This window comes from Rattus norvegicus, chromosome 12, assembly GCF_021556685.1.
Source record: "Rattus norvegicus strain SHRSP/BbbUtx chromosome 12, alternate assembly SHRSP_T2T, whole genome shotgun sequence".
NCBI lineage: Eukaryota > Metazoa > Chordata > Mammalia > Rodentia > Muridae > Rattus > Rattus norvegicus.
Window position 1 is genome coordinate 4638140 of NC_141545.1, and position 18469 is coordinate 4656608.

General features: G+C 42.6%; 2 pseudogenes; one reads left to right on the plus strand and one right to left on the minus strand.

Moving 5' to 3' along the window:
- The first annotated feature begins 1374 nt into the window (after positions 1-1374).
- LOC148001988 (partner of Y14 and mago pseudogene) lies at positions 1375-1940 on the plus strand (annotated as a pseudogene).
- Positions 1941-14707: 12767 nt separating this feature from the next.
- LOC148001989 (protein S100-A11 pseudogene) lies at positions 14708-17553 on the minus strand (annotated as a pseudogene).
- Positions 17554-18469: the final 916 nt, after the last annotated feature.

Consider the following 18469-nt stretch of genomic DNA (forward strand, 5'->3'; position numbering starts at 1 on the left):
AATCAGGATGTCAAAAATACAAAATAAAGAAATAATTCTAGCCAGGCAGTGATGGTGCATGCCTTGTGTTTAATCCTACCATTTGTGGGACAGAGGCAGGCAGATCCCTGTGAGTTCAAGGCCATACTGGTGAAAAGATCGAGTTCCAGGAAAACTACAGCTCCACAGTAAAACCCTGCCTTAAAAAAGAAAGGAAGGAAGGAAGAAAGAAAGGAAGGAAGGAAGGAAGGAAGGAAGGAAGGGAGAAAAGAGAAGGAAAGAAAATTAAAAGAAATAATCCTAAAAGCAGCATGCAAGAAAACAACAGCTAACAAAGAACTGAACCATGAAGCTGTGTTATGCTCTGGGAGCTAGAGATCTGAGATTAATTTCCTAACTTCCATCTCATCTCCAGCCAGGAGTGGGTGGGAGCAAAGTCCTTCATTTCAAAGCTCAAGCTTGCTCCTCTGGTTAGGCAGCTGCCTTGTTCCTGAGATTCATGCTAGGGGCTTCTGTATTTAATATTCCTGTAACTCTCCCTCCTTGGTATTTCTGCAACTGGGTTTGAATACGCAAAGGCCGTCAAACCTTATATTCCTCTTGAAGTATTCCTGGATTAGACGTTAACTCAGAGCAAACCAGCAATTAGTAGTAATCAGCTGAGATATTTACAGGTATACATGGAGAGTCTTTCCTGAATTATGAAGTGCATGTGAGCTCTCAAATATTGAATAGAGAAGTGGCCATCTGTCTAATCACCCAGTCTTCCCCATTGGTTATCAGGATCATATGCAATCTGAGTGTCCTGGCTTCTTACATGTTTTCCTGACTCTAGAGTCTCCATTGTCTGGTGTTATTCCCATATGCTGGGAAGAACTCAACTGTGTTCAGAAGGATACACAGGGTTTGTGGAAGGAGATGAACATGAATGAGCCTTCTACACATAGAACAAGGGGGCACCTGGGAAGAAGCAGATCTGGCTGAAGAAAAGTGTTCTTCAGGCATCCGTCATGTCAGTGACATAAGGTGGTGGAAATTAAGAAGGTAGCCTGAGCAAGGTTTCCCTGTAGAGACAGTGGGTTATCTAGAAGACAGCTAGAATTTTTAACCCAGAGGCCAGGGAGTTGTTCTAAGTATATCCTCTCCAAACTCACTCTGTGGTGCCTGCATTAGGTTTAAAATGGACCTAACTCATCCACTAGACAGCAACAATGATGCATATAAAAGGCCTAGTCTACTTGAGTTCTCGAACTCAAAACGAGCCAACACAATTCCAGATCCAACCCAGGTCACCTAAAAAGCAATTTTAAAAAGGAATGAATGCTGCCATTTATCAAGAGCTTAAAAGCAGGACAATAACACTTATTACCCCTAGAAATTCATGTTTTGGGTTCGATGGCGACTCTCTATGTAACTGACGAGACCAGCGGCAACTACACTGCCTCAACACAGAGACCGGATCGGACAAGGCACAAGCAGCGGAGGGTCAAAGAAGGATACGTGCTCCAAGAATCCTAGCCTATGAAAACAAGTATGTGAAGTTTTTCAAGAATAAACCAGAACTTCCCCCAGGGCAACGCCCTGACGCCACAGTGGTGAAGCAGGCCTCTCCAAGACAGACGAATGCAATCTGAAGTGGAAGGAGAAGAGGAGCCAGCCACAGGAGAAAGATGCAGAGGCCTTGAGCAGGACCCTTGATAAGGTGTCTGTGGGACACTCAGCCCAGACACCCAGTGCTCACCATGGCCCCCAAGCCACATCTTTAGCTGCTTTCCATGCACCCGATTCTGCTGCTACCACAGAGAAAGCCAAGAAGATCAAGCACCTAAGGAAGAATCTGATAGGTGGAGGAGCTGCAGTAGCACTTCCAGGCCGGGAAGTTCAGCAGAGAACAGCTGGAGAAGCTGACATGGCACAGGGTTCTGGAGGAGGAGCTGGAGGACTTGGAGTTGGGCCTCTGAGGCTTCAGGAATAGTGGAGTGGACTGAAGAACAAACCATGGGGTACTGTGGGGTCCAGGGGGCATGGGCCACAACAGTCAGGAGGGGCACTCCCATACTGGCTCACTTTCCCCTCCTGTGGCCCAACTCTGTCCTCTAGAGCCTAGTATCTCTCTTCTTCATCCCTTCTCCTTCTCAGCTCCCATTTTTGAACTTTTCCCTTCTATCCCATTGTTCACAATCTGAGTGATGACCCCAGGTACCTCTGCTGCTGATCTGGGTGTCTTGTTGAAAAGGAACCCCGAGAGGGTGGGAGTCTGTCAGGGATCTGAGGCTGAGGGTACAAGGAGTACCCACGATTTGGAGTCTTAGTTCCTGTTCAGTGTTTATGAATAACTTCTGTGGCCACCAAGACAACCACCATCACCTCCACCAACTCCTCCTCTTCCTCCTCTTCTTTCTCCTCCTCCTCCTCCTTTTCATCTTTTATTTAAGAATGTAGAAATAAATTCAAGTAGACGACAAAAAAAAGTTCACTTATTGTTTGTAGCAAACCTATGTCCTGTTGAGATATAATGGTTTCCATAGATTTATTTATTCGCTTGTATTTGTTTGTTTCTTTGTTTTTATGTCCACAGTTGTTTTGCTTAAATGTATATCTGTGCACTAATGTGTGTGCCTGATGTGTAGAAAGATCAGAAGAGGGCATGAGATCCCTGGGACTAGAGTTATGGAGTGTTGAGAGCTGCCATGTGGGTACTAGGGATCCAAACCAGGTCCTCTGAAAGAGCAGCCACTGTGCTTAACTTCCGATTCATTTCTCCAGCTCATTTCCATATTTCAAATACAGAAAAGTGGAACTCTTGTGATTAACCATCCAGGTAGACAAGGCCAAACAACGACCACACCCAGCCTCCTTTTTCCAGTGTATAGGCTCTGAACTTTTGGTTGTTTTGTTTTGTTTTGTTTTGTTCTGTCTCCTATGATCTATGAAGGGACAGCCTGTATCTCTTAAGCTGAGAAGGGCCTGAATACATAGCCCTATTTTTATTGAGCAGGGAATGTTGGGCGCTCCTACCCTAGAAATCTATCAATCTGAGCTTCTTCAAGATCTGATCAACTTGTGAGGAATTAACCCAGCACCATTGGTCACAAATTCATTTTTTCAGTATTTTTGTCATTTACTGAATATCTTTATTTACACTTCAAGTGTTATTTCCTGTCCTGGTTCCTGGACATAAGCCCTCTATCCCATCCCCCTCCCCTTCATCTATAATGGTGTTCTCCACCCAATTTGCCCCCCCATATACACCTACAGTGGGGGATACAGCCTTGGCAGGACCAAAGGCCTCTCCTTCCATTGGTGCCCAACAAGGCCATCCTTTGCTACATATGCAGCTGGAGCCATGGATCAGTCCATGTATAGTCCTTGGATAATGGTTTAGTCCCTGGGAGCTCTAGTTGGTTGGCATTGTTGTTCTTATGGGGTTGCAAACCCCTTCAGCTCTTCCAGTACTTTCACTATTTCCTCCAATGGGAAGGCCAGTCTCAGTTCAATGTTTGCTGCTAGCATTCACCTCTCAAGAGGCAGGACCACCGAAATGCGGATGCTTCATTCCTTGTTGAAAGGGAGAACAAATATATTCATAGGTGGGGATATGGAAGCAAAAGGTTGGAACAGACACTGAACAAATGATCATTCAGAGACTGACCCACATGGGTATATAGAATGGATGGAGATACACACACACACACACACACATATATATATATGTGTGTGTGTGTGTGTGTGTGTGTGTGTGTGTGTGTGTGTGTGTGTGTTCATGCACACATATACATATATACACATATATATTGCAACCAAAAGTAGATAAGATTCATGAAGCTAAGGAGTGCATGAAGACAGGAGCCTGCTATAGCGATCTACTGGGAGGCACAGATGAACCATGTCAATTATAGAGGCGAATGCTAGACACACAGACACACACACACACTCACATAGAAACACACACAAACGAACACACACTTATAAAAACACATAAACACACACACATACATATATACACATAAACACACACACATACTCACACACATACCCACACACACTTTCAGACACCGACACAAACACACATGCACCCTCTCACAGACAGAGACACACATATACACTGACACACACACACACACAAATACACAGACATACACACACACTCACTCACACACTCATACACTCATTCACACACAGACACACACACATACACACACATACACATGCACACTCTCACACACATACAAACACACACACTCACACATACACACACAGACATAGACACACAAACACACACACACTCACATACATCCACAGAAAAACACACACACACAACCTCACACACTCTCTCACACACACACATAGACACACACACAAACACGCACACATACACACACATAAACACACACACTCTCACACACCCAAGCATACATGCACCCTTACACTCACAGATACACACACACACATATACTGACACACATGCACACAAATACACACACACACACACACACACACACACACACACACACACTGCCCCATACACACACACAAAGGAAAACTAAGTTTTTATCCAGCAGGTTTCCGGTTCAGTGAGGAATTAGTGGGAGCTATTATGTGTACAAGTCTCTTAGACTCCAGCAGGCTGTGCTGCCCTGGCCTGTACTTATATCCACTTCAGAAAATCTTTCTATGCAGATACTTGCTGGTCCTACCTGAGTTACAAACATTGCACAGATAACATAAACAACACAACACCAAATTCCCCAGAGAGAGGATTTGAAGAAAAGCCTTCAGTAAGCTTCATGTTGACTCATCATAGGCCCCTCACTAAAACTAACCTGCTTCCTTCATAGAAGACCTTGGAAGCATCAGAAGAAGACAGTGACTCATAGTCAGTTTTCAGGAACTTTTCATAACATTATAGTTCACATGATATTAAAACAACCTCAATATCAGTCAGAAGGAGAATAATGAAATAAACTACAGTGACTTTTCTGAACTACAACTTTCTGTACAAGACTGAGAGGGAATCTAGCCTGAAAGAATGACAGGCAAACGATATAGTCAGGAAAACAATGTCAGCAGATGGATGCACTATAAGATTCCATGTAAGATCATGGTGAAGCCAATAAGACAAACCAGAATCTTCAAGGAGGATACCTCTACTCAGGTAAAGTGAAGAAATCTAATCCTTATTTTTAAAATAGCTGAATGGCTAAAGAATGTGTTGACAAATAAGAGAGAGGGCTCTACCTGGAACTGGACAAGTGATGCAAAGACTGCTGGCCAGCACAAAACAGGAAGCTGAAGGTTTGCTGAAAGACCTAGGCTAAAAGGACTAAGTTAGGTCTAAGTTAGAGAATGACTGGACAAAATCAGATGTCATTATCTGGCGTCCCCATATACCCACAAATTGTAGGTCACCACAGCAATGTACACACACAGAAACACACTCACACACACTCTCTTTCTCTCTCTCTCTCTCTCTCTCTCTCTCTCTCTCTCTCTCTCTCACACACACACACACACACACACACACACACACACACACACACACCAAAAATCATAAGTTGGCAGAAAACAATGAAGTTTCCATCATGCTGAGGAACAACATAATATAGACTACTCAAAGAAGGTATTTTAAGAATTTCTACTCAGCTATTTTTCCCTAGAGGAATAAAAGGGCCTAGATTGCACTCTTCTTGATGAGAATGGGGGTATATATGGATAGCTTTGTTCTTGAAGTCTCAAATCTCTCATGCCAATTCTCCGTTTGAGAACCCCTTTCCACATCCCTGCTCTTCCAACCAGCTTCAGAGTATAAGGACAAGATATGAACTCTCTAGGAAACCTCAAACAAAACAGGACTGACATGCTGCTACTCAGGCTCTGTCTGGTACCTAAGATTTACGAAGCATGAAGAGATGGTCTTGATATACAGGGAAAATGGGGGAGAAAGAACAAATCCACCAAAAGAAGACAATGAGAACCATTTCTTTAGCATTTCCACCAGGCTCTCCTCCTCGCAAACTACTACCTTCCTGGAATCTCACAGGATCCCTGTAAAGAAAATGAGCTCCAGGATTTTGCTTCATCCATCAAAGCCCTGTGCAAGTCTAAAGAGTGGCTCCCACATAGCACTCTCCACACATAATGGCATGTAGTGCTGTGATGTGTGATCAACCTATCTCCCTTAATAAACTGCAGATTCTCAAAGAGCAGGACCATTTGCTTTCCAAACATGCAGTTTCTTGAAAAAGGGCTATCTCCACAGAAAGCCTTGTAAATGATCACATAAATGAACACTTGGATGGGACATAGGTCAGTACATGTAACAGTAATGGACAGTTACATTGGTTGGTCTAAATTCATGATAAGACATGAGGACAACCTGTCCCTGAGGCCTAACATTACCTGCTGTTGCTTGGCTCTGGGGACACAGATGTAATTGCTGGCCTCCTCACAGAACCTCTTTGCTTTCTCATAGGATGCTGGCAGTTTAGTCTGCTCCACCAGCAGTTGTCTGTTCTCATTCAGCAAAATCCTTATATTGTTCTTCAATTGAATCCATTCACGCAGGAGCTGGCAGTGCGTGTTGCTGAACCACAAACAATAAATGTCAAATCCCAGGAAGCTTCTATTTGCCTGTCACTCCTGCAAGTACAATCATCCCTTCAAGGGCCCTCATCTCCAGACACCAACAGGCTATAGCCACAGTATACAAGTTAGCACCAATTAGAGGAGGCCAAATCCAGAGGCCACATTCCCTGTGAATCAAAGTACTTCTGAAAATCCTGACACTAAGATGTTACATCAAGGTAGAAGAATTGGACCATATGGGTGCTCATATGTCCATAGTATGCTAAAACCATCTGCAAGTAGAGGGCAAATCCCCTCTGATGGATGATAGAAGACCCAATAGCTATACAATCTTTGCATGTGTATCTCATGGATCACAGAGAACCTGTCAGTGTCCTAGAAGTTGAGAGTTGATTGATATTCCCATCATGGTGCAAATCTTTTCTATGTAGAGGAGCAATCGATAATGGGGAAAATAACAATTGGAGGGTCTTCTAAACTCTTCACAGGTAGGACCACTGAGTCCTAAAGTTACAAATCCAAGACCCTGTGCCAGGAGGCAGGCTTTCCTGTTAAAAGTCAGACACTACAGAACCAGAGCCCTGACTTTTGTTCAAAGTCATACAGGATAGAAGCATTCCCTGCCTAGTGCTGGGTTCTCATCTCTGTCAGGGACTCACTGGTAGGAACTATTCACTTGTATGAGCTCCTTGTACCTCTCCATGGCATAACTTATTGAGTTGGTCACCATTTGCATAGCCATCATTCTCATCTCATGTTTGGATTGAAGTATTAGCAATTCGAGATCCGGCCTGTCTTAGGGCATGGCCCAAGGAACAAATAACTGTGTGAATTCATGATTTCAGAATTAGGTGAAATGTAAATAAGAAATATCCATTAAAAATTCAAATTTAAGAGTGGGGAGGGAAGAATGTGGCAAACACAAAGACCAGAGCAAAACCACAACAGTGAGACAACATCAATTCTTTCAAGGAAATATTTCTACGCAAATCAGCAAACATTTATTTTGAAAAAAGGACTCTTTAAAAGGCTGTGGAGATATGGTTCTGCAAAGACCCCTCTGTACTAGAGTGGGTAGAGCCTGTGAAATGCCTGTTTAGGAATAACAAATGTCCAGAATTTATTACCACAATCACCATTTCTAGGTCACAATAAACGGTCCCTGATAGCTAAAAAAAAAAAAAAAGTAAAGTCAAAAAATAAATGAAGTTCAAATCAGTCAAAAAAAGATTACCTGAAATCAGACTATTGACTTGATTACTTAAAGCCAATTTATGGCACATACTTGCTCCTTTGAACTGTGTCCTATTTGTGCTGATTAAACTTATTATCCTGAGCACAGGACAACAGAGCCAGGTTACCAGGTCCAAGGAGCTGACTGTCAAGAGTTGGCCAGGTAAGCATGAAGGCATTGACTAATTCTGTAAGAAGTTTCCTCCAGTCTGTGCCACAGCCTTGGGTCCAACAGATAGTTATGATGACATTTCTTTTGTTTTGAAAGCAGGGATTCACCCGCGGTTCCCGGCCCGCAGCAGCTCTCTGCTCACAGACCCGGTGAGAGAGAGACCCAACCGCCTGGTCAGGTGGGCACTCCTGAGGCTGCAGAGCGGAAGAGACCACCAACTCTGCTCACCCCTGCCCACATCCCTGGCCCAAGAGGAAACTGCATAAGGCCTCTGGGCTCCCGTGGGGAAGGGCCCAGGAGCGGCAGGACCCCTGTGCCTGAGACACCGCCGGAACCTGAAAGAAACAGACCGGATAAACAGTTCTCTGCACCCAAATCCCGTGGGAGGGAGAGCTAAACCTTCAGAGAGGCAGACAAGCCTGGGAAACCAGAAGTGACTGCTCCCTGCACACACATCTCGGACGCCAGAGGAAAAAGCCAAAGACCATCTGGAACCCTGGTGCACTGAAGTTCCCGGAAGGGGCGGCACAGGTCTTCCTGGTTGCTGCCGCTGCAGAGAGCCCGTGGGCAGCACCCCACGAGCGAACCTGAGCCTCGGGACCACAGGTAAGACCAAATTTTCTGCTGCAAGAAAGCTGCCTGGTGAACTCAAGACACAGGCCCACAGGAACAGCTGAAGACCTGTAGAGAGGAAAAACTACACGCCAGAAAGCAGAACACTCTGTCCCCATAACTGACTGAAAGAGAGGAAAACAGGTCTACAGCACTCCTGTCACACAGGCTTATGGGACAGTCTAGCCACTGTCAGAAATAGCAGAACAAAGTAACACTAGAGATAATCTGATGGCGAGAGGCAAGCGCAGGAACCCAAGCAACAGAAACCAAGACTACATGCCATCATCGGAGCCCAATTCTCCCACCAAAACAAACATGGAATATCCAAACACACCAGAAAAGCAAGATCTAGTTACAAAATCATATTTGATCATGATGCTGGAGGACTTCAAGAAAGACATGAACACACTTAGGGAAGCACAGGAAAACATTAATAAACAAGTAAAAGCCTACAGAGAGGAATCGCAAAAATCCCTGAAAGAATTCCAGGAAAACACAATCAAACAGTTGAAGGAATTAAAAATGGAAATAGAAGCAATCAAGAAAGAACACATGGAAACAACCCTGGATATAGAAAACCAAAAGAAGAGACAAGGAGCTGTAGATACAAGCCTCACCAACAGAATTCAAGAGATGGAAGAGAGAATCTCAGGAGCAGAAGATTCCATAGAAATCATTGACTCAACTGTCAAAGATAATGTAAAGCGGAAAAAGCTACTGGTCCAAAACATACAGGAAATCCAGGACTCAATGAGAAGATCAAACCTAAGGATAATAGGTATAGAAGAGAGTGAAGACTCCCAGCTCAAAGGACCAGTAAATATCTTCAACAAAGTCATAGAAGAAAACTTCCCTAACCTAAAAAAAGAGATACCCATAGACATACAAGAAGCCTACAGAACTCCAAATAGATTGGACCAGAAAAGAAACACCTCCCGTCACATAATTGTCAAAACACCAAACGCACAAAATAAAGAAAGAATATTAAAAGCAGTAAGGGAAAAAGGTCAAGTAACATATAAAGGGAGACCTATCAGAATCACACCAGACTTCTCGCCAGAAACTATGAAGGCCAGAAGATCCTGGACTGATGTCATACAGACCCTAAGAGAACACAAATGCCAGCCCAGGTTACTGTATCCAGCAAAACTCTCAATTAACATTGATGGAGAAACCAAGATATTCCATGACAAAACCAAATTTACACAATATCTTTCTACAAATCCAGCACTACAAAGGATAATAAATGGTAAAGCCCAACATAAGGAGGCAAGCTATACCCTAGAAGAAGCAAGAAACTAATCGTCTTGGCAACAAAACAAAGAGAATGAAAGCACACAAACATAACCTCACATCCAAATATGAATATAAAGGGAAGCAATAATCACTATTCCTTAATATCTCTCAATATCAATGGCCTCAACTCCCCAATAAAAAGACATAGATTAACAAACTGGATACGCAATGAGGACCCTGCATTCTGCTGCCTACAGGAAACACACCTCAGAGACAAAGACAGACACTACCTCAGAGTGAAAGGCTGGAAAACAACTTTCCAAGCAAATGGTCAGAAGAAGCAAGCTGGAGTAGCCATTCTAATATCAAATAAAATCAATTTCCAACTAAAAGTCATCAAAAAAGATAAGGAAGGACACTTCATATTCATCAAAGGAAAAATCCACCAAGATGAACTCTCAATCCTAAATATCTATGCCCCAAATACAAGGGCACCTACATACGTAAAAGAAACCTTACTAAACCTCAAAACACACATTGCACCTCACACAATAATAGTGGGAGACTTCAACACCCCACTCTAATCAATGGACAGATCATGGAAACAGAAATTAAACAGTGATGTCGACAGACTAAGAGAAGTCATGAGCCAAATGGACTTAACGGATATTTATAGAACATTCTATCCTAAAGCAAAAGGATATACCTTCTTCTCAGCTCCTCATGGTACTTTCTCCAAAATTGACCATATAATTGGTCAAAAAACGGGCCTCAACAGGTACAGAAAGATAGAAATAATCCCATGCGTGCTATCGGACCACCACGGCCTAAAACTGGTCTTCAATAACAATAAGGGAAGAATGCCCACATATACGTGGAAATTGAACAATGCTCTACTCAATGATAACCTGGTCAAGGAAGAAATAAAGAAAGAAATTAAAAACTTTTTAGAATTTAATGAAAATGAAGATACAACATACCCAAACTTATGGACACAATGAAAGCTGTGCTAAGAGGAAAACTCATAGCGCTGAGTGCCTGCAGAAAGAAACAGGAAAGAGCATATGTCAGCAGCTTGACAGCACACCTAAAAGCTCTAGAACAAAAAGAAGCAAATACACCCAGGAGGAGTAGAAGGCAGGAAATAATCAAACTCAGAGCTGAAATCAACCAAGTAGAAACAAAAAGGACCATAGAAAGAATCAACAGAACCAAAAGTTGGTTCTTTGAGAAAATCAACAAGATAGATAAACCCTTAGCCAGACTAACGAGAGGACACAGAGAGTGCGTCCAAATTAACAAAATTAGAAATGAAAAGGGAGACATAACTACAGATTCAGAGGAAATTCAAAAAATCATCAGATCTTACTATAAAAACCTATATTCAACAAAATTTGGTAATCTTCAGGAAATGGACAATTTCCTAGACAGATACCAGGTATCGAAGTTAAATCAGGAACAGATAAACCAGTTAAACAACCCCATAACTCCTAAGGAAATAGAAGCAGTCATTAAAGGTCTTCCAACCAAAAAGAGCCCAGGTCCAGACGGGTTTAGTGCAGAATTCTATCAAACCTTCATAGAAGACCTCATACCAATATTATCCAAACTATTCCACAAAATTGAAACAGATGGAGCACTACCGAATTCCTTCTACGAAGCCACAATTACTCTTATACCTAAACCACACAAAGACACAACAAAGAAAGAGAACTTCAGACCAATTTCCCTTATGAATATCGACGCAAAAATACTCAATAAAATTCTGGCAAACCGAATCCAAGAGCACATCAAAACAATCATCCACCATGATCAAGTAGGCTTCATCCCAGGCATGCAGGGATGGTTTAATATACGGAAAACCATCAACGTGATCCATCATATAAACAAACTGAAAGAACAAAACCACATGATCATTTCATTAGATGCTGAGAAAGCATTTGACAAAATTCAACACTCCTTCATGATAAAAGTCCTGGAAAGAATAGGAATTCAAGGCCCATACCTAAACATAGTAAAAGCCATATACAGCAAACCAGTTGCTAACATTAAACTAAATGGAGAGAAACTTGAAGCAATCCCACTAAAATCAGGGACTAGACAAGGCTGCCCACTCTCTCCCTACTTATTCAATATAGTTCTTGAAGTTCTAGCCAGAGCAATCAGACAACAAAAGGAGATCAAGGGGATACAGATCGGAAAAGAAGAAGTCAAAATAACACTATTTGCAGATGACATGATAGTATATTTAAGTGATCGCAAAAGTTCCACCAGAGAACTACTAAAGCTGATAAACAACTTCAGCAAAGTGGCTGGGTATAAAATTAACTCAAATAAATCAGTTGCCTTCCTCTATACAAAAGAGAAACAAGCCGAGAAAGAAATTAGGGAAACGACACCCTTCATAATAGACCCAAATAATATAAAGTACCTCGGTGTGACTTTAACCAAGCAAGTAAAAGATCTGTACAATAAGAACTTCAAGACACTGAGGAAAGAAATTGAAGAAGACCTCAGAAGATGGAAAGATCTCCCATGCTCATGGATTGGCAGGATTAATATAGTAAAAATGGCCATTTTACCAAAAGCAATCTACAGATTCAATGCAATCCCCATCAAAATACCAATCCAATTCTTCAAAGAGTTAGACAGAACAATTTGCAAATTCATCTGGAATAACAAAAAACCCAGGATAGCTAAAGCTATCCTCAACAATAAAAGGACTTCAGGGGGAATCACTATCCCTGAACTCAAGCAGTATTACAGAGCAATAGTGATAAAAACTGAATGGTATTGGTACAGAGACAGACAGATAGACCAATGGAATAGAATTGAAGACCTAGAAATGAACCCACACACCTATGGTCACTTGATTTTTGACAAAGGAGCCAAAACCATCCAATGGAAAAAAGATAGCATTTTCAGCAAATGGTGCTGGTTCAACTGGAGGGCAACATGTAGAAGAATGCAGATCGATCCATGCTTATCACCCTGTACAAAGCTTAAGTCCAAGTGGATCAAGGACCTCCACATCAAACCAGACACACTCAAACTAATAGAAGAAAAACTAGGGAAGCAACTGGAACACATGGGCACTGGAAAAAATTTCCTGAACAAAACACCAATGGCTTATGCTCTAAGATCAAGAATCGACAAATGGGATCTCATAAAACTGCAAAGCTTCTGTAAGGCAAAGGACACGGTGGTTAGGACAAAACGGCAACCAACAGATTGGGAAAAGATCTTTACCAATCCTACAACAGATAGAGGCCTTATATCCAAAATATACAAAGAACTCAAGAAGTTAGACCGCAGGGAAACAAATAACCCTATTAAAAAATGGGGTTCAGAGCTAAACAAAGAATTCACAGCTGAGGAATGCCGAACGGCTGAGAAACACCTAAAGAAATGTTCAACATCTTTAGTCATAAGGGAAATGCAAATCAAAACAACCCTGAGATTTCACCTCACACCAGTGAGAATGGCTAAGATCAAAAACTCAGGTGACAGCAGATGCTGGCGAGGATGTGGAGAAAGAGGAACACTCCTCCATTGTTGGTGGGATTGCATACTGGTACAACCATTCTGGAAATCAGTCTGGAGGTTCCTCAGAAAATTGGACATTGAACTGCCTGAGGATCCAGCTATACCTCTCTTGGGCATATACCCAAAAGATGCCTCAACATATAAAAGAGACACGTGCTCCACTATGTTCATCGCAGCCTTATTTATAATAGCCAGAAAATGGAAAGAACCGAGATGCCCTTCAACAGAGGAATGGATACAGAAAATGTGGTACATCTACACAATGGAATATTACTCAGCTATCAAAAACAACGAGTCTATGAAATTCGTAGGCAAATGGTTGGAACTGGAAAATATCATCCTGAGTGAGCTAACCCAATCACAGAAAGACATACATGGTATGCACTCATTGATAAGTGGCTATTAGCCCAAATGCTTGAATTACCCTAGATCCCTAGAACAAACGAAACTCAAGACAGATGATCAAAATGTGAATGCTTCACTCCTTCTTTAAATGAGGAAAAAGAATACCCTTGGCTGGGAAGGGAGAGGCAAAGATTAAAACAGAGACTGAAGGAACACCCATTCAGAGCCTGCCCCACAGGTGGCCCATACATATACAGCCACCCAATTGGACAAGATGGATGAAGCAAAGAAGTGCAGACCGACAGGAGCCGGATGTAGATCGCTCCTGAGAGACACAGCCAGAATACAGCAAATACAGAGGCGAATGCCAGCAGCAAACCACTGAACTGAGAATAGGTCCCCCGTTGAAGGAATCAGAGAAAGAACTGGAAGAGCTTGAAGGGGCTCGAGACCCCAAAAGTACAACAATGTCAAGCAACCAGAGCTTCCAGGGACTAAGCCACTACCTAAAGACTATATATGGACTGACCCTGGACTCTGACCCCATAGGTAGCAATGAATATCCTAGTAAGAGCACCAGTGGAAGGGGAAGCCCTGGGTCCTGCTAAGACTGAACCCCCAGTGAACTAGACTATGGGGGGAGGGCGGCAATGGGGGGAGGGTTGGGAGGGGAACACCCATAAGGAAGGGGAGGGGGGAGGGGGATTTTGCCCGGAAACCGGGAAAGGGAATAACACTTGAAATGTATATAAGAAATACTCAAGTTAATAAAAAAAAAAAAAAAAAAAAAAAAAAAAAAAAAAAAGAAGATAAGACGATGAGCACACAAGGGACATTGTCTTGATCAGATAATTTGAACTGGGAAGACCCACCCTAAAAGTGATCAGCAATTTTTGAGTTCCTCTTTTTCTTTTCTTTTTTTTTTTTTACATTCAAAAAAATGACATTGTTTTATTTTCCCTGTTAGGCGTGGGCTGCATGTGTCGTAGGTGTGGTGGGCTCAGTGCAGGTATGGATGGGGGAAGGAGTGGAGGAGGTGATGGCTTGGTGGCTGGAAGGGAATGGAGAGGGTTAGATACGCTTCTGGGAAGTCTGGAGGAAGGACTCATGGCATGCTATAGCTAAGCCGCCAATAAGGTTGAGAAACTCTTGGAAATCTAGCTGCCCATCGTTGTTGAGGTCCAGCTTCTTCATCATGCGGTCAAGGACACCGGGGTCCTTCTGGTTCTTCGTGAAGGCGGCCAGCTCCGTGTTCATGAAGGAAAGGAACTCAGTTTTGTAGAATTGACAGCTATTTCCGTCCTTCCCAGTGTACTTCTGGAAAACAGCAATCAGGGACTCCATGCATCTCTCAGTCTCTAGGCATTTTTGCCAAATTGAGGAGCGAGGTCCGGCTGTGACAGAGACTAACGGTGGCTGGGACAGGAGTGGCCGAGTTCCTCTTTTTTAACATGAAACCTCTGTCCCGATGTCCAGTCGGAGAAGAATGAACTGAAGAAACCCAGACCAGGAAGAACTGATACACTGAAGGCTCTGTTCCTGACTGAGCCATAGATGGAGTGATTGCGAGGTGCCTGAGTTAGTACCTGAGGAGCATACCAGGATTAAAGCACTTTTTAGGCTCCACTATGATTGGGACCTATGCAAATTAGTAATTAGAAAAGCCCTCACTAAACCACTACCGAAAGACTATACATGGACTGAACCAGGGCTCCAACTGCATATGTAGCAGAGAATAGACTTGTTGGGGCACCAGTAGAAGGGGAAGCCCTTGGTCCTGCCAAGGTTGGACCTCCAGTGCAGGGGAATATGGGGAGGGGGAAATAAGGGGGATTTATAAGGGGAATACCCATATGGGGAAGGGGGAGGGAAGGGAATGGGAGCTTATGGACAGGAAACCAGAAAGGGGAATAACATTTGAAATGTAAGTAAAGAAATATATCTAATAAATTTTTTTAAAAAAGAAAAAAAAAAAAGAAAGCAGGGATTCTCAAACCTTGCTTCCTATTGTTACATGAATTCCCAGAGGGCATAACTACTTAGACAGGGAAGAGGATTTGTAACCCCTCCTTCCCTCAGGAGAGTCCTATCTACCACCAAAGTAAATAGAAGGTGCAAAGAGTTCTGTTGGTCCATGTGGGCTTCCACGCTATCATGACCTGCAAACTGTCCATCAGACAGATCCTCAGATCCCATCAAAGGTCCCAGTCTCCAGGTCCTGAGCAAAACACCCAGAAATACGTTCATATAAATACATACCAACCCATATACAAACACAATTAGAATGCCAACTACTTCCATGGAGATGCCATAGAATCAGTGTATAGTGAACAAAATCAGAGTAAATGAGTGATGGCATGCAGGAAATTCATTCCCTCACTTAGATGCATCAAGTCTAACCAGGTCCTTCCAGCTATTGACAGAACTTATGCTAATCCAAGGAGCTCAGGGTCAAGTAAAAAGGAGGTTGACCCTAAACACACAGCACCTAGCTTATCTCACAAGCCAATGCCTGCCAAGGCTCCTCAAAATCCAGGATGAGAGGTGAAACTCTCTCGTGATATGAAGAAATCTTGGGTTAGCAGAGAGAGAGCACAATACAGTGGACAGGTTACTGGGCATAATGACTACCTGTAGTCCCAATCATCATAGATATAAAGGTCCAGGATTTGATAAAGTGCATGCCTCTCGAATTTACACTTCTGGATTTCAAATTTGAGTTCCTACAGTTCCTTTAGACGCTTCTCTTGCTTACTGATGACATTTGGGGATGATGCCTTCCTACCAAAACCTGTAGATAGATAAACCCAAGTGAATTTGCATATTTGATGGCCCATGGGAGGTAAAGAGCATTCTGAATCCCAAAAGGAGGTTGAGGAAGAGGAAATGGTAGAGACTGGGTGAATGCCTGAAACAGCAGAAAAGCTTTCTTTAAGCTGGATTCTTTTTTTTTTAAAGATTTATTTATTTATTTTGTATATGAGTACACTGTTGCTGTCTTCAGACACACCAGAAGAAGGCATCGGATCCCTTTACAGATGGTTGTGAGCCACCATGTGGTTGCTGGGATTTGAATTCAGGACCTCTGGAAGAGCAGTCGGTGCTCTTAACCACTGAGCCATCTCTCCAGCCCTCGAGCTGGATTCTTAAGCTATGTCCCTCTTTCCAAACTCTAATGCCATACATGTGCCAAGTTCACTATTATAGAACCCCTCGCCCTGAAACGTATAACCTGACTCAGACATAAACATGTGGGACATTGTTATCTCATATCAGATGTGGTGCAGATAAATCCTGGAGTTCATAATGTTTAGCACCATCAAGCTCTAATCATATGTGTTCCAGCCCAAAGTGTCTAAGACCTAAACTCATGACTAGGGGTGCATCTTTCCTTGTTCTTGTTATCAGAGACTTATGTAGCCTACAATAATCTAGAGGACGAAGGGATTCAATTCCCAACCATGGATGGTCACATTGTTAATCTCACAGTGCCTTCCTCTGCCATTCATTGACACAAACAATTAAAAAGCTTCTAGAAAAGAAACTGAAGGCTTACCAATTTCTGACTTTCTCTCAAATTAATAATCAGGAACTCCTGACTCTTGTTTTGCCTTTGAGAAATCCCAAGGCTCATGCTGTAAGGCCTATTCTTAGAAGGCACATCTCAAACCTACCTCATCAAGGAAGTTCCCCAACTCTGCCCAGGACTCACCAAGCCTTCCCCAGAATGATTTCATCCTTCCTGTTTTAGTAGACAGGAGGTCAGCTTCCTTCTGCCTTGGTGTGGTCTCTCCTTGATCTCCACTCTCCTTCCAAAATAGCCTGAGCAGCTGGCAAAACATGCCTGTTTGTGAACCCAAAGGGAACTGAAGGAATTTCCCAAAGGCAGTTGGTGTCACCACAACACAATCACAGAAGATTCTAGGGATCTCTTAGATACAATAGATTGTCCAATGAAGGGCTTACTGATGATGTCACTGGGAAGTTCTATGGCCTACCTGCTAACTAGCTCTCCCCAAATTGATCAATTTCTGTGGGGGCCCTTTCCTGCAGTCTCTAATGTGTCACCGGAAATATCGTTTGGCAACCTCAATTCCGAAGCTAGATATTTCTCTCTGCTTCACTAGAAGTCATCAATGCTTTTGATGGCATTGAGAATGGCTTACAACCCTGAATTGGATAAGAGATTTTTCTTAGCACCCAAATCTCTAGGGACCATGGACGAGGGAGATTTTTCTTAAAAATAAATCTACCACCTTAGACAATGGATGTGATATACATTTCTATTCCCAAGGTTTTCCCTTCTTCTGGATGCCAATATCTTTCTTCTATACTTTGATTGTGTAAAACCTGGAAATATTTGCTTACTGTGCAGTCCTTCACACCTTGACATTGTTTCATTTACACATCCATGTATTCCACAAAATCAATGGTCTATAATCCTATTTTTTTGTAATAAAACTCCCTTTTCTTGGGAATATAGGGATCAACTACAGGGCATATATAAAATTATAAATTTCTGTGCCTTTTATATACTAAGTTGGACATCCTCACTTTTTGAAACACAACAAGACAATTAAATTGGACATCAGTGAGCAAACGTCAACCTGGACCTTGTGTTACTACATTGTAACGACATAGCCATCACTTCTCCAATACCATTCTTCCTGAATTTCCAAGTCCTATTTTAAGGATATTGGGGACTGCACTGTGATCTTTTACTCATATCACACATAAAAATCGGAGGATGGGCATGGA